The sequence below is a fragment of the Meriones unguiculatus genome, chromosome 15 (genome assembly GCF_030254825.1).
Source record: "Meriones unguiculatus strain TT.TT164.6M chromosome 15, Bangor_MerUng_6.1, whole genome shotgun sequence".
Lineage (NCBI taxonomy): Eukaryota > Metazoa > Chordata > Mammalia > Rodentia > Muridae > Meriones > Meriones unguiculatus.
In genome coordinates this window covers 23435364-23462562 of record NC_083362.1, presented here as the reverse complement: position 1 = coordinate 23462562, position 27199 = coordinate 23435364, and the positions used below count along the sequence as shown (strand labels likewise).

Here is a 27199-nt window from a genome sequence, read left to right as displayed (position 1 = left end):
GAACTTTGACAAAGGCAGGATATTTGTGGGTTTACATTTAAGGCATAACTTCTGAGTCTGAGTTCTAAATTTTGTTTATTCCCTTGGGTAATTACTGGTTTCCAGCATGCAGAGGACATGTATTATTGGACCTTTTGCTATTTAAATGTAGTAGATGATTTTTTTCTTTAAGCTTGGGCATTAAGAATTCTCTACATCAAAGAAGTCTGCGATTCCTGTTTGTTGCTAGTGTTAATCATCTTTCAGCAATGCTTTGAAGTTAGCTTTTTACTTCTTTTTCACTTCCTAACTCAGCAGGGGCTCATGAATAAGCCCAACTTCTCTGATCGGTATAGTATATTATTGCTCCTGCCTGTGGCTTTCTAATACAAACTCCATTTCTAGTTAGTTTGCTGGAATCAAATCAGTGTAGCAAAGGTCATCTTTTTTTTCCACTATGACACTCTCAGAACATTAGAAGGAAAGGAAGCCTAGCAGGCAGGCAAATGAATGAGTGGGCTGGGGAGTAATTCAGGGTTCAGGGTGGGATGTATTTTAGTTTTCTGTCTGTCTTTTTTTTTTTTTTTTTTTTTAGTTCAGGGGTTCTCAACCTGTGGGTTACAACGCTTTTGAGATCGCATATCAGATATCCTGTGTATTAGATATTCACATGTGATTCTTAATAGTAGCAAAATTACAGTGATGAAGTAGCAACAAATTAATTTTATGGATGGGGGTCACCACAACAAGAGGAAGTGTGTTAAAGGGTCGCAGCATTAGGAAAACTGAGAACTACTGTCTGAATCTGTTTTCCTGTACTGTGTTCTCATCGCCCCACATCCTCAAAGTTGAAATCCCTATTCTTTAGAACTAAATTTTTTAAAGACCCATTTCTTCCCATTAAACTACATGAATTTGCTCTTGCACGGATGAGACTACAATGACAAAAGCAATCACTTAACTGTAGAATGTATGCATGCCCTGTGCACACATTTTAAAGCTGCTGGATAAGGAACAGGTGGAAAGGAGGGTAGTTTTCTCCATTACTGCTAAAATTCTTTGGAATTCTGACAGTAACATTAAGTCATCTTCCTTAAAAAATAAAAATAAAAATTCCCTTATCTGTAAATCAGGCAGGAATTGCCATTTTCACAGACAGGGTGTTTTCTACTGATCTCAGCATAGAAATTAATTGCCCCTTTATGCCTACTTCAAAATACAGCACATGATAAAGAAAACAGAAAACATGCCAGAACTACAGTGCTGATTGTATAATATCTCCCTCATGCAAGTCGGGTGTCCTATGCTAGCTCGAGTCTTTAAAATGTATTTGGGGAAATTTTAAAAGGCTAGTTCTTGAAAATGTTCACACGCATATCACAGCGTTTGGGGGCTTGGTCTCCAGAGTAGGTCCTCCTGCTTCCTAGGTGCTGGCTGAATGTGGGCTTCAGCACCCGCCTGAGACAGTCTAACCCTTCCCATCTCTTCTTTCGGTAATGACCTCCCTTATAAACACACAAATTCAGTTACTTGAAAAGGTGGGAATAGAGAGACGTCATCAGTGATGAAGCAAAAAGAGCTTTATGCAGATATGATTTAAATGACCGGCTCCAAAATTTGAATTTCCAGGTGCATCCTCTTCCTGTGGCTTCACTCACGCACGTATTGTTTACTTGCTCCTTAGATTTTCAGATGTGGGCCTGTCTCTCTGTATTCGCCTCTTGCTGTCATAGCCGCACAAGGCTTATAATCTTCAGACATTCTAGGCTCATTTCTTTGAACCATCACTCTGTACATCCTGAGGGGCCGGCCTTGTTCCATGCTTCTTGTTCCTTCTTATTCCAGTGTAATTTCTTTGACCTCACAAACATCACCCTGGCCAATCAATGTGTAACTCATCATCCTGTAGTATGGCTCTTCCGAGCCTACTTCTGCATGTATAAATATCGCCCAAATTACTATTCTTTTAATTTCCACATAGAAGAATGCAAATTCTATATCTCCACTGCCTTAAATGGTGGCAGTCTTTCCTTACCTTTAACAGTGACAACACGGGGGTTGGGGAAGTTAAGCAACTTGTCTTGTTGCACAAAGACTGGATTCAGCAGACTCCGTGTTGCGTTCTAACGTCTTCTGAACGTTGCCTCCCTTATTCACAACTGGAAGCTGGGAACTTCTTAGAATAGAGATGGGGGGTGAGTTCTTGGATCATCTTCTGAGCTTCTGGATCAGTAAACACTATTTCCACAGCATTTCAAGACAAGCATTGATCCTGGACCCTTTGTAGTCTCTTAGCCTTAGCTGAGCTTCTCTACCCCTTCCTTTCACATTCGGTACCCAACACTTCCGTGATTAATATTTTACAAGAATGCATTCAGTCTCTCAATAGGACACGAAATTTCAAAGAATCTCCTAATGGGCTAGAGTCTGTGGGGTTTGGGTTTTTGTTTGTTTGTTTGTCTTACAGATGAAAATTTCTGCCTGACTTGAGGTGCTTTTCTATTAAATACTTTGTTTCTTTTTTTTAATTTTTATTTTTTTATCACGTTATTTACTTTGTATCCTAGCTGCAGCCCCCTCCCTTATTCCCTCCCTATCCCATTCTCCCTCCCTCATCTCCTCCCTGTCCCTATTCCAAGTCCACTGCTAGGGGAGGTCCTCCTCCCCTTCCATCTGACCCTAGCTTATCAGGTATCTTCAGTACTGGCTGCAATGTCCTCCTCTGTAGCCTAGCAAGGCTGTTCCTCTCTCGGGGGTGGGGGAGGTAAAGGAACCAGTCCTTGAGTTCATGTCAGAAATAGTTCCTGTTCAGTATCCAAGTGGGTCTCCCTAGTAAGGGGAACAGGAACTATTTCTGAAATACTTTGTTTCTTGGGCACTCATGTCTGACAGTGATGACAGCATCACTGTCTTTTGTGCATTTTCCCTAATATACTGTTCCTGCTTTGGTCTTTACTCATTTGTTCTATGCATGGCCCGTGTTGACCAGATTCCTTACTTTTGTGTTCCTCTCCCGGGTGTGGCTTTATAACTGATCTATTTATATTGTATTAACCCAATACAGACTGAAACAAGTTTTTTCATAATTAATATTATTAAAATGTATTAAGTATGCTTTAGCTTTTAGAGAGAAAAGGGGTAAAGAAATTCAAGGTACTTCATTAAAATGGGCTGATCTACTACAGGAGTCTCAGACAGCATGTTACAGGGAGGGCAGTGGTTGAGACTTTCTACTCTAGAGGGACATTTGATGTATATTGCTTCATTTGACCTTTTAGAAGCCGTTGGCATGATTTTGGAGATGCCAGTAAACCTGCTTTAGTAGGTTAAACGGAAGGAATTCCAGCATTGTGCAACTGACTGGTTGATTAATTTAAATCCAGAGATACACAGTCTTGCCTGAATGCCCTTTGCAAGATCCATGCACAGAAGGGATACTATTCAGAAGCACTGAGCCCCATCCTGCTGTCAGACCCTTTCAGCAATGCTGGGCCTCTCAGGGTGCAGTCATCATGCTTAACCTAATGCCTGCCTCAGTTCATATGCACACTCAACATTTCCCTTGGAGTTCTTTAGTATCCTAGGGAAGAGGTATTTTTAAAATTTTTTTTATAAATTAAAGTTTATTCATTTTTGTATCCCAGCTAAAGCCTCCTCTCATCCCCTCCCAATCCTGCCTTCCCTCTCTCATCTCCTCCCATGCCCTTCCCCAAGTCCACTGATGGGCGAGGTCCTCCTCCCCTTCCCTCTGACCCTAGCCTATCAGGTCTCATCAGGCCTGGCTGCATTGTCTTCCTCTGTGGCCTGGTAAGGCTGCTCCCCTGACAGGGGGAAGTGATCAAAGAGCCAGCCCCTGAATTCATTCATGTCAGAGACAGTCCCTGTTCCCATTACTAGGGTACCCACTTAGAGACTGAGCTGCCATGGGCTACATCTGTGCAGGGCTTCTAGGTTATCTCCAAGCATGGTCCTTGTTTAGATTATCAATCTCAGAAAAGACGCCTGTGCCCAGAATTTTTGGTTCTGTTGCTCTGCTTGTATTGATCCTCTCTCCTCCAGGTCTTTCTGTCTCCCCCTTCTTTCATAAGATTCCCTGCACTGGGAAGTGGTATTTTAAATTAGTGGCACTAATTGGAGGGCTAAAAGAGGAAGTTGTCTTCAACTAACTTCTTTACCAAAAAAAAAAAAAAAAAAAGATATTAGAGCTTAATCCCTCACTTCTTCTGGGAATCATAATCAAAATTAGAATCATCAAATGCTGAAATAAGTTTTAGGCATTAAAGTAAGCCATAAAGTATAATTCCTTGACTTTTGGATTCAAAACACCAAGGGTTTTGTTATCTGTGTTGAGTTCTGGATATATGTTTAAGATGCTGGACTCCTGAATCAGTTAAGAGAAAAAGTAAGGATATAATTCTTGACCTTTAAATGAAAGCAAAATTCAGAGTCTTCAAGAATAAAACTAAGTAGCTTCAGTTTTTTTGGACTTAGAAGTGGCCTCCAGAGGATCTGACTGCACAGCCACACACAGGCAGAACACCTACACACATAAAATAACAGGAAAGATGGAAACAGAAAAGCCAAAAGTAAACCAAAACCAAGCCAAACCACGCACAGAAAAGAAAGGTTTCTATACATAAGGAAATCTACTTGGCCTTATTGCAGAAAAGGCAACTACTTATTAGAAGGTAGATGTCCAAAAGAGAAACATAATGGGAAATTAGAAGTTGTATGACAAAAAATGATGAGATCCAGTTGAGCTTGTGGGGTTTTTTTCCTTTTCATTTTTGAAAATAACATTTGTATTTGTACCTTAACATGCCATGTGGGGTTGTTTTGAAAAGAAGATTAAGTAAAAGGGTTTAATTTCATGTACTTTGCAAAGCTGAAAGTAGGATACATAAAGTTTGTTCTCATCTATTATTGATTGGGTGAGTGCCAATGCAAGCACAGTTCTTTGTAGGGAATAGGAAATGGATAGAGACTCTACTTTTCAGAAGCTTAGAAAAAGTAGGGAAAATGCAGTAACCATGCACCATATTCTTTTCCCTTTTACTTTGCAAGGGAGGGACCTCACACATGTTTAGCAGAGACTCTACCAGTAAGCTACAATCCTAGACCCACAAAAGAACGCTTTAAGTGCAGTTGTAGAGATGAAGAGCATTGGAGAGTTTGAGAACCAGATTTTTGATGGGAGATGAGCTAGGTGTTGATGGATTGATAGGGTTTCATTGATAGTGAGATGAGGGAAGTGTGGGCACAGGGCAAGGGGTGGGAGTGGGGAGGTAGATGTAGAGATTCCTGAGAAAGCAGCAGAGTGCATTTCTAGAGCCGAGAGAATAGGGGATTTATTAGTGTCTAGTGGGCTGTGGTTTGGAGTGCTGGGAGGTAAGACGGGCAAGAGTGGCCTGTGTTGATGCAGTGTTCTGCAGGAGGAGACTTTTAGAATCTTGTCCTTTGGTGGTAAATTGTTCAAGGTAGCTAAAGACCTATCAAGGGCAAAGTAGTGATCACAGAATGACCAGAAGAGAGGTTACTGAAGACAGAGGCCAGTAATGAGACTAGAGAGTTATGAGATGCCAGATGGAGAGACCTCAGGGGACAGGTCACTAAATTTGGCCATTACCTGGCTTTCAATATGATGTAAGGTCCTTTCCACCAGGTCTTGTGCTTTTTCACTCAGTGTGAATTTGTTTCAATTAAAATACTGAACCCCAAATGTTGATCGTAAAGCCCCATGTACTTCCAGTGTGCACTGTGTTGCCATGGAGTTAGGCAAACATTCTATCAAGAGCAGGACAGCCAAGAGCCAAGAGGAAGGACTGCTCCTTCAGGCGAGGAGGCAGTGCAGTATAAGCAGAGCAAGGCTACTTCTGGATTAAGGGTGTTTTGTCCTTTCCTCAGAGATATGTACTGGAAAGGGAGCTCAGTGGCCACTGGAGCTCGCTGGTCTGACCTTAGAAATTAGTCCAAACATCCCTCAGGATTCTAACCCCCCTTTGCTGCTTATAGTCTTTACTCCACATCAGCTTCAGATATAAGTCAGGCTACGGGCTTTTTGGGTCCCCTGATTTCAATAGGGAGGTCAAGGTGGCACCTGGAGGTTAGAGGGTTAGATGTAATTTATCAGACTAAGAAAATCCTTCCGGCCAGTTCTCTGACAAATACACCGTTTTACTGAAGAAGAAGAATTTTACACTTTTAAGTTTTGGTTTCTTTAGGATGCTCAGAGAATGAGCGTATTTTTCTTTTCCTGAAGTCAGGACAGATACGAGAAGGTATAGTTATCCAGCTGCAACCTGTCAGAGCACAGGAGAGGCTAGCCTGTTACTGGTCGGTTTGTCTTTGCTCCCAGCTGTGCTTCTAACCTCTGGACCTGTGCTTCTGTGGGTGGTCTAACGTGCTCTTCGCCAGGCCTCTGTTTGCCGTCCTGGAGAAGCAACACAAAGACAGAAAGGAGGGAGTGTTTTTATACAAAGTTATCAACTGAAGAATTTAACGGCTGCAAGAAGTCAGTGACATTGCACTGTTGGGTAAAGAAAATCAGCAGAAGAGAAAACGGAACTACAATATTGAGTAGAGCATACTACGTTTTGATATTTTTAAAAATTAATTACAGGAGAATAAAATCTGCGGATGAATTGTGGACAAGAGTTGGAGAAATTGGGTCTTTTTCTCAAAAGAAATGTCTTTGGCAGGCCACATAATCTGGCCACCTAGGGCCACTGGCAAGGATTTATTTCTCCTGGCAATCTTCCATGTTTTCTTTAGCTCTTTATACTGTTAGAGATCTTGTGCTTTTTTGTTTGTGATTATGCTCTTTCTGTAATTGTTCTTTAAGAGAAAATCTAACCAACTAGTTTTATTGATGGATTGTTTTTTTCTTTTTGACTGACATCTCTGGAAAAGTCAATACACCTGCTCCCTTTGCTGTGTGTGCTTCCTTGATAACCTTAATTCACTTTACCTCCTGACTCCATTTAGATAGGCAGGATATCTCTTATTAAGAAATGTTTGAAGCATCCTTGAACCACTGTGGGCCTGGCAGTAGTGTAGGACCTGGCCCAGAGAAGATGTGCTTAGCCCTCTGTGTATTCAGGTAGCCAGGACGACTAGTACAGGTAGGTTTTGGTTTGTTGAATTACTACAATAATTCATAATTAAATCTCTGTTAAAGTAGAGAATCACACATTTTAAAAGTTAAAAGACTCTCCCTTCATACAAATTACAAATAGTCTATAGTTTAAATTGCCAAAAGTGTCACATTCCTATGTGATATGTCTTCTAGACATTTTTCAGTGCATATTCATATAAATAAAAATAGATTGTTTGAGATATGGTTTTATAAAAGCTAGGCTAGCCTAAAACTTGCTCTGTGGTAGAGGATGACCTTGAACTACTGAACCTACAGCCTTGACCTCCTGATTTCTGTGATTACAGGCATGAGCTGGTAGACAGTTTATGAGCATTGGAGATTGAATTCAGAGACCCTCATTTGTGCCAAGCGTAAGCGTTGTATCCTCAACCCAACAAATGTTGATTTTTAAATCATACCACACATGTAGAGTAACCTAGTTTTACATTCAGTGTGTGTGTTTGTGTGTGTGTGTGTGTGTGTGTGTGTGTGTGCGCGTGCGTGCGCACATCTTCTGTAGCATGCATGTGAAGGCAAGAACACAGTTTTCAGGAGCTGGTTCTCTCCCTCCACCACATGGATCCTTGAAATCAAGCTCAGGTTGTCAAGCTCAGTAGCAAGCAACTGACTTGTTGAGCCATCTCACTGGCTCTCAGTGGTGCTGCTGCTTACTCACTTCCATCTTCGTGAGCTTGGTCTGTTTTGCTTCTCAGTCAGGATCTCAGAAAGCACAAATGAAAGAACAGAAGCTTTACTGGAAAGCTCTCTCTCGTTAGCTGACTTGAGGAAATGCTGTGTTTTTCTGAGTCTGCATGTTACCATTCTGCTCTCAGAGTCTTTCCCAATCACTACAGGAGTGAGAACTCCCAACTTGTCAATTAGGTTAAAAATTCTCTATATTTTTTCAGATTGGAAATTGGTACCGTTGTGTTGCATTTACTGTTTTTGAAGCCACATTATTGTTAGACATTGTAAGCTATTTACTTACAAGGGAAACATTAAAAGGCAGGCTTGGCATCATCTAAATTGAAGTAGAGATAATAACAGTTTCTTTGAAAAAGCTGAGATCTAAGTATACACTACAGAATGACAACCTTCATTTCTTATTGTGCTGTGACTATCTTAAGGAAGACCTGCCAACTTACTTGCTTATCTTTACAATTGCAGCAGTTACAATAAAAATTAGACCCTGGTATTGTTGAAAAACATGTCAATCAAATATTCATGGGAAAGAAAACAATAGTTTTCATGGTACAGATGATAAATTATATACTTATTAAACTGTTGCAACTGATCAGATAAGCACAGGATATCATTATAGACTCAGTTTGATGCTGAAACATGGTTATTTTAAGCAATTACTCTAAACCTGGTGTTTCAAAAGGGGGCTTAAGTGTTCTTCAGCACGGGTGACAGATGCAAAGCAGAACAAAGAGTTCGAAGGGAAGCTTCACATTCTGTGTGGTTTTTCCAGTGGAGGGCGTTATTGCAATTAGAACTTACTCTGCTGTTGACACAAGGGACTTAACCAAGAGAACTGTGGCATCAAGTTGTGGTTTTCTGACTGATTTTATCGGGGTATAATAATTAGGCATTTCCCTGGAGGTGTTTTCTGGATAAGTGACCTGTTGGCAAGGATTTGCTGTAGCTCAGAGATAAATGTACCCGCAGCTGCCACCTTCCAGAGAATAAACACAGAGAATCAGTTGTCATTGTTATCAGCATGCTGACTGCCTAAGGCACAGATGTGGGCTTTCTTTTCAAAGTGAATCAAGCATTCACTCTCAAAGAAAGGCTATCTGTAACGCAATAATATTAATGCTTGTCAAGTGAGAGAATTATATATGAACTTAGGCTCTTGTTACCACAGAGCACTGTGTACTGACCTGTGCCTTCCTCAGAGCTCTGCATGTGAAAGAGATGTTGCCAACAGAACCATGTAATGACATTTGCCATTAAGAAGTCACACTGAAATTAATAATTCTAGAATTCACTGAGTTCTTTTATTCCGCGTCACAGTTGCTGCCTCTGTGACAGCCTTCATTTCCTACTTAGCAAATCCAAGCCTGGTAGCTGAGCCCCAGGAAGTTGTTAAAGCAATTAAAGGCGGCTGTCTCCCAGCACATTGCTCCTCCGTTACCATAGTATCCTCCACCTCCAAGTCTCTCCTGATGATGTCAGTATGCATACAGGGGTTGCTCAGAGCATCTACGTGGGGATGATTCATCCCACAATAAAGCCCCTTTCCTGTTGCTCTCCTTCCAGTGTGACTGGCAATGTCCTTAGCAAGGGAAGGTAAGTGCTTTGTTTTGTGTAGTAATATAAGAATTACCAAATATTTCCAGGTGTCTTGTGTTCTAAAATATACTACTAACTGAAACATAATATGTAGGGAAATTTCAGCCAGTCACTGATAACAGATTTATAGCTAGTGTATAAAGTATTGTGTATCTGTGCACACGTGGGGTGGGTTACAAAAATCACTGGGAATGCACATTGTAGTGCCTGCTGCTTCTGCTGATGAGCAAGAACAGCACGCAAGCTGGAGCTTTCCTTTCAAACTGCTGGATAGACACAAAAACCTTAGAATATTTTACAGGTGCTACAGGGCAGCTAAAGCTCTTAGAAAGTATGTAAATTATATATTTTCACTGATATTTTATCCTGCTTAAGTGATACTAACATAATATGAGAAGGTATTGTTGGAAGAGCACAGATTTGTGTAGTGTGCTATGAAGTTCAGTGCACGCTGATAGTCATCATTTCACACTTATGTCCTACTCACATATGTTTCTAGTTTCTGGTGGAATGAACATGGTGCTGATGAAATACTTAAATACGCATTCTTTCTTTAGCATGAGCATCTGTATCCACATCTCTGAGGAGAATATCACACAGTTACACACAGCATCAGGTGGGAAGCTGTGAGTGAAGGTTTTTCCTGGAAGGTAATTTTCTATTTCAGCTCTTCTCCTACAGGCTGCCTCATCAATAAGCAATAATGATGAACCATACAACCTACTTCTCCGTTACCACACTGAGCATTCTGCCCAAAAAACAATTTAGACACATCCTAAGAACACTATGATAGTAAGTTTTAAGAAGAATAGTAGGAAAAACTGTTTTCTTATTCTTAGTAAAGAGCTTTGCAAGAAGACGGGATTGAGATGGCTTGCATGAAGACTGTGCCCATCTCTTCAGGTGGCTGAACCTTTCTTCCATACAGAAGGCAGGCATATATGGTTTTGCTGAGAGGCACAAAAAGGTTTAGACTGTTTATTTCTAGAGTCTTGTATTTTTAGAGTGCTGTGGATTACGCTCTAATAACTTTGATTTGTTTCTGAGAAATTACGTTAATGGAACATTAGTGCCACATGTACTTATTTATAAAGAGTCAATAAGAAATAATAACTGCAAGAGTATAAAACCATATTAAAATTTACATTTAGCTCCTAAGAACTTCAAGATGTCATAAATGTATCAGAAATGTTTATTCTTTGATTTATTTCCAGTTTTGAAACTGTACTAGATCAGTCTTACTTAAATTATTCACTACTTGATACTTGGCCTTTTGCTTTATAAGTTGCTCATAAGTTGGTACTAGAAACCGTTTCTAAAAAGTAGAAGCAAAATGTAGTATTACTTAATTTAGATTACAGTAGGGTAAATGTTGAAGAAATCGAGTCATTCTAAATGGTGCCATACTTTTAAAAACTCTTACTGAAATGCACTCATCAAGCTAATATGTTTCGTGCTAAATTATATCTTATTTTTGTGCTCATGTCTAAAGCAATATAATCTAATTCATTGGTTAAATTAATTCATAGTTTAAATACATGTATATTATATACTGAATATATATACATATATGTCTATATATGTTTCAACTTTAAGAGTATCCATAAAAATGTTTTTTTGCCAGCTTGACCACGCAGGTAGTGCTCTGGGGAGAATACACTTCAAGAGTCCAGCCTTCTTCCTGTTTGAGTTGGAAGTAGTCCTACATTGTTCAAGAAGAAAGAGCCTAAAAATTACTTTAGAAAAGTTTATCTTTTATTTTTATGTCATAATAAAAGTTTTAAAAATATTTTTATTAATTACACTTTATTCACTTTGTATCCCACCTATAGCACACCTCCCTCATCCCCTCTCAATCTCACTCTTCTTCCCTCTTCTCCACCCAGGCCCCGCCCCCAGTCCACTGATAGGGAAGGTCTACCTCCCCTTCCATCTGATCCTAGTCTATCAGGTCTCATCAGGAGTGGCTGCATAACTTCCTCTGTGGCCTGGTAAGGCTGCACCCCCCTGAGGGAGAGGCGATCAAAGAGTCAACCAATGAGTTTATGTCAGAGACAGTCTATGTTCCCATTACTAAGGAACCCACTTAGAGACTGAGCTGCCATGGGCTACATCTATGAAGGGGTTCAAGGTTATCTCCATACATGGTTCTTGGTTGGAGTATCAGTCTCAGAAAACACCCCTGTGTCCAGATTCCTGTGAAATCAATCTGGCACTTTCACAGACAATTAGGAGCAGTGCTACCTCAGGATCCAGCCATACCACTCCTAGGCATATATCCAAAAGATGCTCAAGTATACAGCAAGGACATTTGCTCAGCCATGTTTTTAGCAGCTTTATTTGTAATAGCCAGAAGCTGGAAACAACCCAGATGCCCCTCAGTTGAAGAATGGATACAGAAATTGTGGTATATATACACAATGGAATACTACTCAGCAATTAAAATCAAGGAAATCATGAAATTTGCAGGCAAATGGTGGGATCTAGAAAATATCATTCTGAGTGAGATATCCAAGAAGCAAAAGAGTTTTAAGTTTAATGGTTAAATTTGTTCTGGCTCAAGTATGGATATGGCAGGTATGTAGACTTGACAGCATGAGGTAAATGAGACATGGCATGAAGGTGGTTATATCTGCTCTCACTAGACAAATAACTGAAAGGAAATGCAAAAGAATGCAAGGAAGTTGTATGGAGGAAAAGATGTGTAAATAAGCATCCAGCTCATTTGAGACATGAAGCTCAAGTTGTGAGGCATCAGTGAAGTACCTTCTGTGATACTATGTCCTGAACTTGAAACCTAGTCTAGGTCTCTTATGGCAATATTTTTATGACCCCATAACTTCTAAGGTAGAACTGGGAACTTTTCCTCTAGTCTGCTTTTAACCCTCTCCCCCAAAGAAATGATCTATGTAGCGTAAGTGAGATGGTCAATTAACTTCCTGCCATAGGCTCTACTCATTTACTACAAGAGTTACAGCTTTCAGGACACAAATTTCTTACCTTAGTCCTGTTGTTTACAAGTCCACAGGACTGAGGACATTTTCTTCCAAGAGGCTCTGAGAAAGAATCTAGTTCTATGACCTTCCAGCTTCTAAGGCCCACTGCTTTGTGGGGCTCATAGCTTCCTTCTTCCTGTTTCAGAGCAAGCAAGAGGAGACAAGTCTTCACACTGCTCTCTCTCTGGTTCTCTGTAGTTGGAAAAAGCTTTAAATGACACATGCTGTTCCCTAGCTTGGGACCATTTATATAACACAGGATAGTCCAACCTTTTTGGCATCTTAGACCATACCCACTTACATAATCATTCCCATGATGATGGTGGTATATTCACAGACTCTGCATTTTAGGGCATAGGCATGGGGGTGGGGCTATTGGTCTCCCTACTATAGAAAGGTAATATTAAATTCACAAATTCGACATTTTTTACAGAAAGCTATGCCAATAGTTAACATAAAATTCTGATCTAATTCACTGAATGCAGTCTTCCTGAGGGATATTAAAATGTCTCAAGTAGTCAGGGTAAACTGAATCAGAAAGAAATGTTTCACTAACTCCAGTGTTACAGAAGTGAGGCTTATAAGGTGACACTATTTTCTCTTCAATATTTTTATTGAGAGGCTAAATCAGATCAAGTTAATTAAACAAGGCTGATTAGGGACTACAAAAATTCTATTAATTAAGTCCTATGTGAATGAGCCTGGGTGTGTTTTTTTAGAATCTGAGGAGTAATGGCTGAGCCACTGGAGACCCAAATGTGAGACCTAATAACCCTAAATTTGAATAACACTGCCATTCCTTGATCTGTCATGAAGCCCAAGCTGATGATAAGGTTTGCCCTATAGTTTCCTAGTAAAGCCACACTATATTCTCATGATCAATAGCTCCAAGAACAGCTGCAAAACTAAACTCTTTTATTGTATATTTCCAACACTTATAAATTTGACCTGAATCTTAGTGTATGGGACTATACATATAAAGCACAAAATAATTTATATCTCAACTTAAAAAAAAATACCAGTGATCTATGTGAAAAAGAAACTATGGTAGTGTGTTTGTTTTGGACAGAAGCCCTCAATTACATTTTCTATGGTTCTCTGGAGAAAAGTTGATGGAAGGAAAACTGGTTTCTGCTTATTTTCTTAAAATAAAATTGGAATGATTTACTGGAGAAGAACTAAATGTTGCCATAGCATTCTGCTTAAAGTGCAAGGTTTTGGCAAATACCTATATTGTGGGAAGTTGTTATTTTGACTCTTTGACTTCTTTCTATGGCCTTAGCATTCCATATAAAAAGAAAATCTGATTTTATGTTGTTATACTTATTTGTCAATCAAAATAACATTAAAAATATCAGTAAGTCATATAATTCACTGAACCCAATAACTACTAATAAGAAAATAGCTGTAGAAATAAAATTTGTATATTTGGGTATCTTATCTTATTTACCCATGTATTCACTCACTTTAATATTTACTTTTCATCAACCATACAAACCATTTCAACTTCCCCCATGAATAAAACCCAAACACCTTTAAACATGTGATTTTATTTTTAAGTAAGAATATATAAAATAATACTGATCACCAATTCTCTGTAGTTCTCTATTAAATTATGGTGAGAAGAGATTAAATCATTTCATTTTGAAGAAGGAGGAGGAGGAGGAGGAGAAGGAGGAGGAGGAGGAGGAGGAGGAGGAGGAGGAGGAGGAGGAGGAGGAGGAGGAGGAGGAGAAGGAGGAGGAGAAGGAGAAGAAGAAGAAGAAGAAGAAGAAGAAGAAGAAGAAGAAGAAGAAGAAGAAGAAGAAGAAGAAGAAGAAGAAGAAGAAGAAGAAGAAGAAAATCCCCTTCAGAGAACAGCTGCTTTCTCTGCGATAGAAGAGACCGTTTCATCTCAAAGCAGCCCTAACGGGCTGCTTTGCTTTCCTAATCCTTTTTACTCTGTTAAAAAATTATCTTAAAAGTTTATCTTTGAAAAAAATCAGAGATAAAGAACTAATGAAAATCCAAGTTTTAAGTTGTTTGGAAGCTTCTTGGTTGGTGGGTGGTAGATAAGATGGAAGGAGACTTCAAAACAAAAACTTCAAAGATTGCTCTGATAGCTCACTATTTTGAAAACTAGTTCAGACTCATTTCTAGGGGGATTTTTTCCCCACTAGTGGGAACAAAGTCAAGCAGCAAAGATGGAGCCAAGGGGTTCTCCTGAGTCTTACTTATTCAACGTATTTGCAGATCAGAGAGCTGCCACAACACCTCCCTCTCTCCTCACTGATCTTGCATTCAGTTGTTTATCTTAATTATTGGAGCTTTAATATTGTGCTCATCTCTAAAATGGAGTGGAGAGCGCAGAAAGAAAAGCAATTATTGAGATCATTTGTGGAGAACATTCTTTTCTTTTCTGTAGTGCCCCTATTTGTGCCACGCTATGTTATCGAAATGGGATTTTGCAGCTGCTACATTTTCTTGAAATTAACTGTTCTAACACAGTCTTTGAAAGGAGGATTGATGGAATTAAAGGGCCTCCTCCTCTCAGCTGAATATCGTGGCCTGGGGCAAACGGGGAGGAAAAGAGCCATGCACTGATACTTTAAAGGCCATGAAAGCGCAGGAACAAATGCTTGCTGTTCTTCCGCTGGGGTTTGCTAGACTAGCGCTTTGTGGGAAAGTCAAGTGGAAAAGCTTACAGAGGACCGCTTTCCTGTGCCTGTTGACTTTGGTCATAAACAACTTAGCAAAAAGTGAGGAGACTGTGGTGGGGGGCAGAAGTTTGATTTTGGGTTGCAGTCACATCCGTGCTGGTGACTTGAGTGGCAGTTCGGAGCTTGGAGACTATACGGTCAGCCTTTCGTATTCATAAAGAAAGAGCCAAGCTCACCGTCTGAAAACGTTCATAACTTCAAATAATCTCATAGCATTTATATGGAACAATTTCAGCTAAAACAGGCGCAAGAAACTCAGCAGAGGAAATGGCCGAGTAGTGCCATTTATCAAATATAACAGTAGAGCACAACGAGGCTGAGGTAAGAAGTAATGTCTGCCGTATTAGGAAAGCTCATTTTGGACTCCGTCTACTGAAATTCAATCCCAATTAATATGGAACCCCGTCTCACAGGTGAGATGCACCAAACAGCGCAGAATTAATCAAGAGCACGTGCACATGCCTGCACTTGTAGAGTGAATGACTTTCTTGCCACTCAATAATCATTGTTTTGTTTTCATACTAAGGTTTGGTAAAAAACAGTAATTTCAGTAGACTTTAATAAGTTCACTTATTTGTTTGAGTCCAGCTAAAGAACACGCTTTTCTTAAAATTCTAAGTTAATTGATATGCTTACTCCATGGTCAGCCGATTGCCATCCTGTTAACCATTTTTATTGCTCACCTCTCAATTCCGATGGCCAATATTTCTCCATTTTGGATGCTAACATTTAAAAAAGAAAGTCTCTAAATTCTATGTAGAAGAGATTCAAGTGTTTTAAATGAAGTATAAGACAAAGGCATACTTATCCCTTGACTCCCCCCTCAGACAGAGGAGATTCATACATACAACAATCTGTGTGAAGTTTTTCCAGCAAGCTTAAATCATTGTTGAAAGACTGGTTGTACAGAAACAATAATTTGAATTTTTCGTAGGCTTAGCAAAATGTTGAAAGTTGAAATAATGCCTGATTTTCCTAATCATCGCGTGCTCCCTTTTAACAAACTGCTTTCCTGATTGTTTTTCCTTCCACAACAGATACACCGCTAGCTATACACTTTAACATTTTGTAGTATGTTTTCATTCTTTGACCCAACGCCAAGAAAATGGGTTTAAAAAAGAGATAAAGACCGTTGTTGATGAAATAATTCAGTGAGTCATCAGAAACATATATTTATGCTTCTGGACACTAGCAATTATTGGATTGCAGCTATTTTTCAGAAGTGTTTACCCTGAGTTGAAGTTATAGCCTACTGATAATCTAAATCATGAGTTTGGATCTCATGTTAATCCAATAGGTTTAGTCACCAGCCCAGTCTGTTGGGTAGAAAACACTGTTGCTTGTAGTCACACGTTTTTAATTCCTTGCTGAAACAACACTGAGAGGGAGTTAAGTCATAACTGCTTGAGATAAAATGACAACACAAGGAACATGAAATTACATTGTTGTAAACACCCTTCATACGAAACTGCCCACGTGTTGTGTGTGTTGCCTGCTTCTTGTCTCTGGCTCCTTCTCTCTTTCCTTTCTTTTTTTGAATATTTGTTTATTTTATTTGTGTGTGTGCATGCACATGTCTGCGTGTATTCATGTGCTAGGAGCCAAACCCTGGTCCTCTGTAAGAGTACTAACTCTTAACTTCTTAACTTCTGAGATATTTCTTCAGCCCCAGTGAGGCCACTACTAACACATTTAGCATATGAAAGTGGGGCTTTAAATTGGGTTATACTTTAAACATTGAATGAAAAATAATTACTCTAGTAAGTTTTACATTGGTTACTTACTTGAAATTGTGATTTGGTTATATTGGGTTAAATAAGGCATATTTCAAAATTGGATTCACCTTTGACATTTTGCTTTTTAAAATAAGACTTCCAGAAAATTAAAAGAACATGTTTGGCTTATGTTCTACTGTCACTAGATGACACTGTTTTAGTTGCTCAAGATAACTTTGGAGTCATTCATTTTCCCTTCTTCTCTTATAAGGATGCCCTGACAGTGGTACCTTCAAAACACATCTGGAATCCAACTATTACTAATCATCCCATCACTCTCACTCAATTCCAAATATCATTAAATCTTGTTTCAATTTTGGCAACAAACCCTTAACCTTAAGCCCAGTCTTAATGTCGAGCCACTTGTAGTTCTTTCAATGCATATGTCATGTCTCTCTTCTCAAAACTCTCAGATCATTTCTTTACCCTATTCATTATAAAGCAGGTCCTCAAGAGCCAATCTTAAAAGACGATCTCCTTATCATATTGATTTTATTTCTACACTCATCTGTCACGGGCAAAATTTTATTACTCAATCAGAACAGTTGTTCTAGCTGCTACCTGTGTGGGTCTCATCCCACATATGGCATGGACCTCTTTACCATCTCAGATCTTTGGATGTTTATAAAACCTTCCTGAATCCTTTAAAATTAGGAACTTAATGTTCTTGATTGCCTCAGATAACTGTTTTCTAGTTCTCCTTTTTGTTTGTTTGTTTTAACATGAATTGCTATCTAACAAATTACAGTTCATAGTAGTTGAGTTAATTTTTATTTGTTTCATGTGACCCTGTGTTCTGTGAAAGCAGGAAACTTTCTTTTATTTGCTGCTGTGTCTGCTGCTCTAAGAACAGTGCTTTGCCTGTATTCAGTGACATCATCTTCTGACAGAATGAGCAAATTAATATATATGTATGATGATAAGTTTTCTGGGGATTAATATGAAAAACTACAGGTATTATAGGAAATGATGTCACTTCCTATATGGAAAGAAGTTAGGAGGTGAAAGAAAATGTTGAAGGTGATTCTTTGCTAGAGTAGGCCTTAAGTACTAGGTAAGGGACCAACACTTATTTTGATGAAAAATAGAGAGGCAGTTATATTCCTTACATTTTAAAATGAAAATAATTTTAAAATGATACATAAAAAAAATTAAACATATTAGTAGAGTGACCGGTGATGTTTGTTCTACATAAATTTAAATCAGGTTAAATATATCTTCCTACTCAATATCTGTTTTTCGTGTGAATAGATCCAGTGTCTTTTTGTCTAAGCTTTTTAATTGTACAGTACATTGCTGTCATCTATGCTTTTCCTACTGTGCTATATGGTACTCCAGGACATCTTGTTCTCTCTGTTTAACCAAACACAGTATCTTTGATTAGCTTTTATACTCGCTTGCTACATACTGTCCTCCTCAGCCTCAGGAACAACCACTCTTACTCTCTGTGAGACGAGTCAGATCATGTTACTTGTCTTTCAAACTGTTTAAACTCTAAGTAACAAAACAAAACAAAATGAAAATGAAAACAAAGCAACAGAGTTGTTCTTTTATCTGGTCAATGAAGGAAAGGACAGAGGGCCCAATGAATGATAATAGTGCATAAGAGAGGGCCAAAGACTTTGTAGGAATGTGGGAACCACTGGTAACACGGGGAGAGGGACAGGCTGCTCAAGATTAGACTAATCTGTGACATCAGAGTTGACCAGGAAATAGAAATTATGACAAGGGTTAAGGGGTATTGATAAGGTTAGGCTTGAAGATTATTAATCTCAAAAGAAGCATCCTCTGAATTTCTGAAATGTTTCATGCATGCTTCAAGCATTTTCAATAACAGAAGCACACTTTAAGGTTTTTGAGGCTAGCTGTTTTCTTTTTTTTAATTAAATTTTAATTTTTGTATTAGTTACAGTTTATTCACTTTGTATTGCAGCTGTAGCCCCCTCCTTCATTCCCTACCAATCCTCCCCTCTCCCTCATCTCCTCCCTGCCCCTCTCTAAGTCCACTGAGAGGGGAGGTCCTCCTCTCCTTCCATCTGACCCGAGCTTATCAGGTCTCTTCAGGACTGACTGCAATGTCCTCTCCTGTGGCCTTGCAAGGCTGTTCCTCTCTTGGGGGGGGGGGGGAGGGGATCAAATAGCCGAGGCTAGCTGTTTTCAAGTTCATGCTATGAAGTTGTTTGGGGAAAGACCCAAAGGAAAGAGGAAACTGTTTTTTCCTTCATTTTCATGTAGAAATTTAATTAAAGCAACTCCAAATGCACGTGTTACAGAAACTTTATTTAGTCCCCACTAAATGCTTATCAAAAATAACCAAAGGTATTGGTAAGAGAATTCCCTGAATATGGTATTCAGTTGCTGGTAATTAGAGATACTGGGATATTCTTGCTTAGAACAGTTCAAGAAGATGATAGTGAATTATTTTAGTCATGTATTCAAAGAACCAGTCAAAGAATATATTACAGATTATTTTGACACACAAATTATGTTTTTTGATCTCAGAAAGCATTGAGAAACTGGACTTTATTAGGTCTTGCCTGCAGGCTTAGATTTTTCATCAAACCTACTTTATTTAGGGTTTTTAAGCACCTTTACCTCCCTTCCAACTCCCTGTAACCTTAGGTAGGAGATTAGTAGGGGAAAGGGCTATAGACCTTTTTAACCTGCTTCCTACTGATAAGGGTCTATGGGTCTTTAGGTAATTACTAGATTCAGTCATCAGGATACTAGCAGTCCAGTCCAAAGGCCAAAACCAAGCAGCAAGGAAGTCAATGAAAGCCAGAAGACTTAGTTGGATTGCCCGGAAAAGCTCTCTGGAATGTTTCTCAGCTGGCCAAAGTCACAGCTCTTGCATGTGAGAGCTCACAGTTAAACATCACACATGCTCTCTCACAAGCCAACCTGGGCAAAACATGTGCCCAGCTTTCAGCAAAACATCACATGACAAAACTCAGTCTTTAAGAAAACAAAAACAACAAAAACTCAGTCTATTCAGTCTTCAAAGAAACCAGAAACTTCCACTTCATATCCCTCTTTCTGTTTTTGTTTTTTTGTTTTTAAATCTAAGCCTATACTTGCCCTTTTGAAAGCTTTATGTGATATTACTAAGGTAGTTTTAAGACAGGACCTGGAATCACCGAGGAGGCATGCTTGAATGCCTGTGACAAACTTTTGAGGTTAGGGTAGTTGAGGTGAGTGCGAGGACTGCCACTCTATAGACCGAGGTCCTGCTTGGCCTAAAAAGGGAAGGAAAGCAACTGGGCACCAGCCCTGTTTCTTGACTCTGCATGCAATGTGAGAAGTTGCCTCTAACCCCTTCTTCCCTGCCGTGTTGGGCCGTGCTTTTGAACTGTGAGGATGTGAGATGAAATAAACCCTTCTTTATCCTGTTTACCTCAAGTACTTTGCCACAGTGATGAGACAAGCAACTGAAACAAGTACTTTGAATGCTTATGTTTCAAAGCATTTTTTATGGCAACATGGGGTAATGTTACTGTTTTCTTTGATTGTTCAGTGACTGACTCAAGTCTTGATAATACAATTGACTAATCTCTTTTTTTTTTTCCTATTACTATTGTTTCTTCTTTGTAGTACCTCAAAGTGGCTTCCTATGAAAAGTTTCTTGTAAAACCCAAATTAAAAGAAAACTCATTAAAAATTAGGATAGGATAGGTGTAGGAGAATTGTAAATGAATCACTTGGAAATGGGCACCAGGTGCTCACTCACTCATTCTCCACATTTTGACTGGTGGCGGTTTCCTCTAATGTACTATGTTGTATCCTTAGGGTTAGTGTGCCATGTTGTTCATTGCTGTAGTTCATAGGCATCATGTGCCCATGATAGGTGGGACAACTGGTTGCTTCCCTTGCAAATTTTCATGTCACCTTCTGGTACTATGAAAGCTAGTCAAGTGATCAGTCTGCAGTTGTATACATACAAGTGGCATCATATGGACTAAGTAGGCCGTATCAATATAAAATTTTAAAAGAGGCTAGGGACCATGAATTTGAGAGAGGGAGCAAGGAGAGTTATATGAGAAGGGTTGGAGGGGGGGAAAGGGAAGGGAAAAATAATGTTATTGTATTTTAACTTCAAAAAGCAAAAAAATTATATCAAGCTAAACTGTTAACTGTATATAGGGAGTGGAACCCTATATGCTGTTATCAGCAGCTCTCTGAATTGTCTGATTAGCTTTATCAACAATTATTTACTATCAGTTATTAAGCATATTATATATTATTATTATCTTTAGTTAACTGTGTGCCAAGTTAATAAAAGTATGACTAAAATTACAAATTTTCACCTTCATCAAATTTATATACTAGTGGTGATGGGAGAGACTGACAACTAATAATCAATAAATATATTGACTATCAAGAGTGTGTATTACTAAGTGGGGAACTCATGCAGAAAGTGGAGGTGATAACGATGGAATATTTGTGGTGGAGTGTGCAAGTTTAGTTTGGCTGTCACAAAATGACTCACTAAGAGGGCCGGTTGGAGAGAGACCTCCAGCTGACATAACAAGATCGAGTACTCACAGCTTCAGGAAGATTGTTTGAGCCATGGGAAAGAGGAAGAAGGCCTTAGGCCCTGGTATAGGTGTCTCCCTCATGTGTTTGGGTACCATCAAGGTCAGTATGCCTAGGCTGAGCAAGTGAGCTAAGATTAATCAAGAGAGGAGGTGAGTAGGTACCAGGGTAAGAATGCCTGCCAGCAGCTAGTAGTCTTTCCAAGAGAGAAGCCATTTTTCTGAGAGAGTGCCAACCTGATTTCCAAAGAGACTACACAAGTTTGCACTCCCACCAGTAATGGAGGAGGGTTCCCCTTTCTCATCTTTGCCAGCATGTGTTGTCACTTGAGTTTTTGATCTTAGCCATTCTGATGGTGTAAGATAGAATCTCAGACCTGTTTTGATTTGCATTTCCCTGATGACTAAGGATGTTGAACATTTCTTTAAGTGCTTCTTGGCCATTCAAGATTCCTCAATTGAGAATTCTCTTGTTTAGCTCATACCCCATTTTTAAATCTGGTTATTTAATTTGTTGGTGCTTAATTTCTTGAGTTGTTTATATATTTTGGATATTAGCTCTCTGTTAGATATAGGGTTGGCAAAGATCTTTTCCCATTTTTATATTGCCATTTTGTCCTATTGACTATGTCCTTTGCCTGTAACCAGGCAGACTTCCAGTGGAGTCAGGGGGACAGCAAACCTGACATTGACAAAATCTTTGATCCAAAACTGTCCTGCTACAAGAAATATAGGGATAAAGATGGAGCAGAGATTGAAGGAATGACTAATCAATGGCTGGCCCAGCCTGAGACCTACCCCATAGAAGAGAACCAACCTCTGCCACTATTAATGATACTCTGCTTGCAGACAAGAGCATAAAATGAATGCTTTCTGAAAGGATCCACCCAGCAGCTGATGGAAACAGATGGAGAGACCCACAGCCAAACAATAGGCAGAGCTTGGGGAGTATTGTGGAAGAGTGGGAGGAAGAATTGAGGGAGCAGGAAGGGTCAAGGACACCATGAAAAGACCTTCAGAGGAAACTAACCTGGGCCCATGGGGGCTCAGAGAGACTGAACCAACAACCAATCAGTTTTGGATCCCTTTCCCATAGCTGGGCCACCTTGTCTGGCCTCAGTGGGAGAAAAAAAGCTCTAATATTTACTGAAGGATTGAGCATAAATGAGGAAGAGAGTGAACTAAGGGTGACTGAGGATTCATGTCTAGACAACTTGCAAGGCAGAATACAGAGAGAACAAATTATATACCCCACTGTGATATTTACTGATAGTTCATGATGAAGTATAAAATAATTGATTTGGTTGTCTTTTGTAGGATTCTGAAGTTTTTAAATGTCAGAGAATCCTCTTTCTGCCATATCCCTCTCTAGGGTTGTTTCTAGTTCTCTCTCTTAATTGAAGTTTCTCTTTTCTCTCTCAGTGGAAAACATCTATTATTTTCTGAAGCATTTATTCTTTACTGTGGTGTATTATAGTTGCCTCCTCATTATGTTGTTTAATTGGACTATTGGCTACAATTATAAACCTATTGAGTCGTATACATTTCCTTGTATGGAGAAACAAGGCTTTAATGTAGTAATGTATCAGAGTAGAATGGATTGTGTTTTCCAAATTTAGTAATTTATTCTCAGCATTAACATGTTCTGGAGAAAACACATTTTCTTTAAAAAAAAAAAAACCAATCATTTGTTGCAGCTGGGATAAGACATTGAAGGATGTAAATGTAGTCTGGTGAAAAGTTAAAAGTTTAAAAACAGAAAAATGACTGACTGGTCATTGGCAGAGCTGTCAGTCATTGATTGAACACAAGCTCACTCTTAGCAGTTAATGAGGAGGCACTGAATTGGGAATCAGAGTTCTGAAAGTCTAAAGTTTTGGTGATTTTAGAATTATAATGGTGACCTTGAACCTATTTCTAAATTTTGTTTAGAACAGTAAATGTTTTGCTTAGCACCCTCAACTATGAATCATTCATGATTATAAGATTATGATAATGAAAATTGATTATTGAATTTCATAGCATTAACACTCACATACAATTACATCAAGTCTTTAATCTTTGCTATGACAAAACAGTGTATGTCATCAGAGACATTGTAAAATAAAAATAAGATAAAACAGGAGTATCTTTCATAGTGTCAGGAGTTGGCACTCTCCCATAGAATGGGTTTTTGGTTAGGCCAAACATTGGTTGGACATTCCCTCAATCTCTGCTCTTTCTATTCTATCTTTATTCCTGCACATCTTGTAGATAGGGTAAATTTGGGGTTGAAGTTTTTGTGGTGGGTTGGTGTCCCCCTCCCTCTACTGGGAGACTAGTCTAATTAGAAGGTGTCCTCTTTTGTTGCTATGGCCTCTAAGAGTCTCTGAATCCCCCTCATATCCTTCCGGGAGCCTACCCTGACTTAGGTCTCCAGCTTATCACAGAGATAACCCCACCCTCAGTTTCTGTACTCTGCTAAACTTGCAGACAGGAGCCTGTCAGAGTTGTCCTCTGAGAGACTCTACCTAGCAGTGCCTTAAAACAGATGCTGATCATAGGGTGATGCTTAGGGAGTCTTGTGGAAGAGTGAGAAGAGAGAGAAAAAGATCTGAAGGAGAAAGGAACTGCACAAGAAAACTAACAGAGCCAGGGACCAGAGGGGGCTTGCTGAGACTGAAGTATCAACCAACAATGATGTATGAACTGGACTTAAGCCCCCTACAAAGATTTAGCAGATGGGCAGCTTAGACTTTATGTGGGTCCTCTAGTAAGAGAAGTAGGGACTGTACAGGACATGGACTCACTTGCTAACTTTTTGATCACTTTATCCCAGCTGGACTGCCTTGCTAGGCCACAGGGGAAGAGGATATGCTCAACTCTGATGGAACTTGATGAGCTATGGTGGATGGGAAAGGGAGTTCCCCTTTTTTGAGAAATAGGTGAGGGAGGAGAAAGGAGGGAGGAAAGGTAGGGCTAAGAGGGGAGGAGGGATGCGGCTACAACCAGGATGTAAAGTGAATAATAAATAAATAAATTTAAAAAAAAATATAAGACAGGAGCATAGCATTAAAGGTGATAGATCCTCCAGACAAGGAAAAAGTGCAGATTAAAGTGATGGCTCAGTGGATAAATTACTTGCTGCAGAAGCATAAGGACCTGAGTTTGGTACCTCAGCACCTACATAAAAATCTACACACACTGGTGCATCCTACCATCCAATCCTAGGGAAATGGAGAGAGGGGAATCCTTGGAGCTTGCTGGATAGCTAGTCTTGTTATGTATGGGAGTTCCAGGTTCAGTGAGAGACTGTTCCCCAAAATAAGGTAGAAAGTCATTAATGAAGACAGCTGTCATTGACTTCTGGCCTCCCACCCCTACATGAACATGTACAGACATAAACATGCATGTGCCACTTACATATCTCCTCAAAATCGAGATAAGATTTCTATATTATTATATAAGCTTTTCATTTAAATAATAAATACATATAATCCAATAAATAATTTTATCAGGCAACATATACTAATTCTGCATCTATGTCACTGAGAGCAGTTGTTTCTCTTACATTTCAGCATACTCAGATCTTATAACTTCTTCTCTGGTTCCTCCTTGTACTACCCATCTCCACCTATGTCTCCTGCCTTCCCCCAGCCTTCCTGTCTCACATGCAAAGGGCTACCCACTAATCATTTCACATTCTTGACAGCCAGTTTAGGCATAAAGCTGCTCTGTAAAAAGTCACTTGTAACTTTCCACCAGCTCTGAGACGTGCTCTTTTCAACCCCATGGCAGCAATTCCCTGGTGGCCTCTGTCCCTGGCAGAGACTATTCTCAAGAAGCAAGTCTTCATGAAGAAGAGCCTGAGCTTTTAGATGGCTGCCTTTGCACAAAACATCCCCCAGTTTACCAAGTTCTTTCCTTTTTGTCATTTGTCCCTACTTCTCTTCTGAATGTCTCTTTCAGTCTGGGCAAAATCAATCTTTCCCACCTTTGTGCCACCCATCCTTTACTGATTATTCAAGGTCCTGCTATATATACGACTTCTTGAAAACATTCGGTTACTTATAGGCAGGGTGTCACTTGCTATGAAGTTTTGAAAGCACCTTTAGTTTTACTAATTTTTTTTACTAAAATATGATTTTGTGCTGTCATACATTTAATTCTCTTTTTAACACAATTCAACTATAAAATACAAACGTGCACATGCGCTTAGTGCACATACGCTTACAGATACTCTTATTTTTCTAGCTAACCAAAATACTTTTTAGACTTTTTTTTCAGATACCATCTCTTTTCTTTTACCCACATAATTCTTTCAGTTATATTAGAATTACCTTAGAAAAAGAATGCAGTACAGAGCACTGTAGTATATCAGAGATATTTCAGAAAGAGACATTGCTATTGATTTTGTTCATAATTGACAGTGCTCCTATTTTTTTGGCACGGAGCCATTACTGTATAGGGGAATTTCCACTTTCATTTATGTCACTTGTACTCCATGAAAATGTGCAGCTCTGGCAGTTACTCCGGATGGTTTTGCTGTCGTGATTAAAACACAGATGGATCTCATTTCTTCCCCAAGTGTTTGATTGGCAGGCACTCTGTGATCAGCACTCTTCTCTGCTGAACACATCAGCACCATCTGCCTTCAGTCTGCCTGGCGAGGCTTGGCACATAGGACTTCTCAGCCTCACATGAACCAGTGTAAAGGATGTGGATTCCTTATGCTGAATCCATCAAATGATTCATGAGAAGCTAAATATAATACAGAATGTTTTTTGTATAACAGTAGGCTTCCAGATTAATGAAATATTCATTTACGTTGGACTTTGAAAATGTGTCATTTCTCTTCTCTGATTAAAATATTTAGAGCATAACACAAAGTCACTGTGTCTTGCAAAAGCCAATCTCTAAATAAATTCAGCTGATGGGGCGTTTTGTTTTCAGCAAAGTTGTTAAAGATGATTTCAAACCAGGGTCCCATGCTTTGAAGCATTAGGTGAATGCTGGCTATGGACAGCAGTCCTCTGATGGGCTCTCTTAAACCCATAGTAAGATTCTTTCAAAGAGTATGCCAATTTATTTTTTTGTAACTTAAATATGTTATAATAAACTGTACTTTCTAATTTGGTTGGTAGTATGGAAAATAGTAAAAAACATGTCATACAATGTTGATGCAGATAAGTGAGTGTAACTTGGGTACTTTAGAAAAACAGGCATTCAAGATATTGGGAGCCTGGAACAATGATATGAGGAGGATATGATATGTTCTAAAAATAGCAATGTAAGGAACTGGTTCGAACTTAATTGCCTAAGGATGTAAGAAATATACTTGTATTGTGCTTAATAATGTGAATTGTTTCTATAATTAAATAACAGGAAACTGGTTTGAGTTCTTCCTTCCTATCCAAATTAATAAATAAATATAACTAACACAGTGAAAAAATACTTTGTTTATTGGGGAAACTAAACAAATTATTCTGTTGTCCAGAGAGTGTTGGAACAAAGAATAAAGGACTTAGGTTTTAGAACATTCTAAAGAACTATAGGCTAAATATTCTATATTGCTTGAGGTTTCTAAGGACATTCACTTGTAAGTGAAGGACAGTAGTGGCCTTCGTATTTGGATGGACATTGGCTGATTTCTTTAGAAGCTAATCCCTTCCCAAGTGGAATAAAAACCATGATACCTTTTGAAGGAGAATGAGTGGAAAAAGAAGAGAAACAATTCAGAATCTGTAGAATCTTGTCATCGTTTTACCAGAATCTCTCATAGATGGATATTGAGTAAATATCACAT

At 39.1% G+C, this 27199-nt stretch overlaps 1 protein-coding gene across 11 annotated transcripts in view; it reads left to right on the top strand.

Moving 5' to 3' along the window:
• Nucleotides 1-27199, top strand: part of Pam (peptidylglycine alpha-amidating monooxygenase) — a 296974-nt gene that overhangs the window by 40090 nt on the left and 229685 nt on the right. The window contains exon 1 of one of the 11 annotated variants that reach the window (XM_060368296.1): nt 9242-9409. The exons of the other annotated variants lie outside the window; for them this stretch is intronic. The gene's annotated coding sequence lies outside the window, so the exon portion shown is untranslated. Of the gene's footprint in view, nt 1-9241; nt 9410-27199 lie in introns of those variants that run through there. 11 annotated transcript variants of the gene reach the window in all.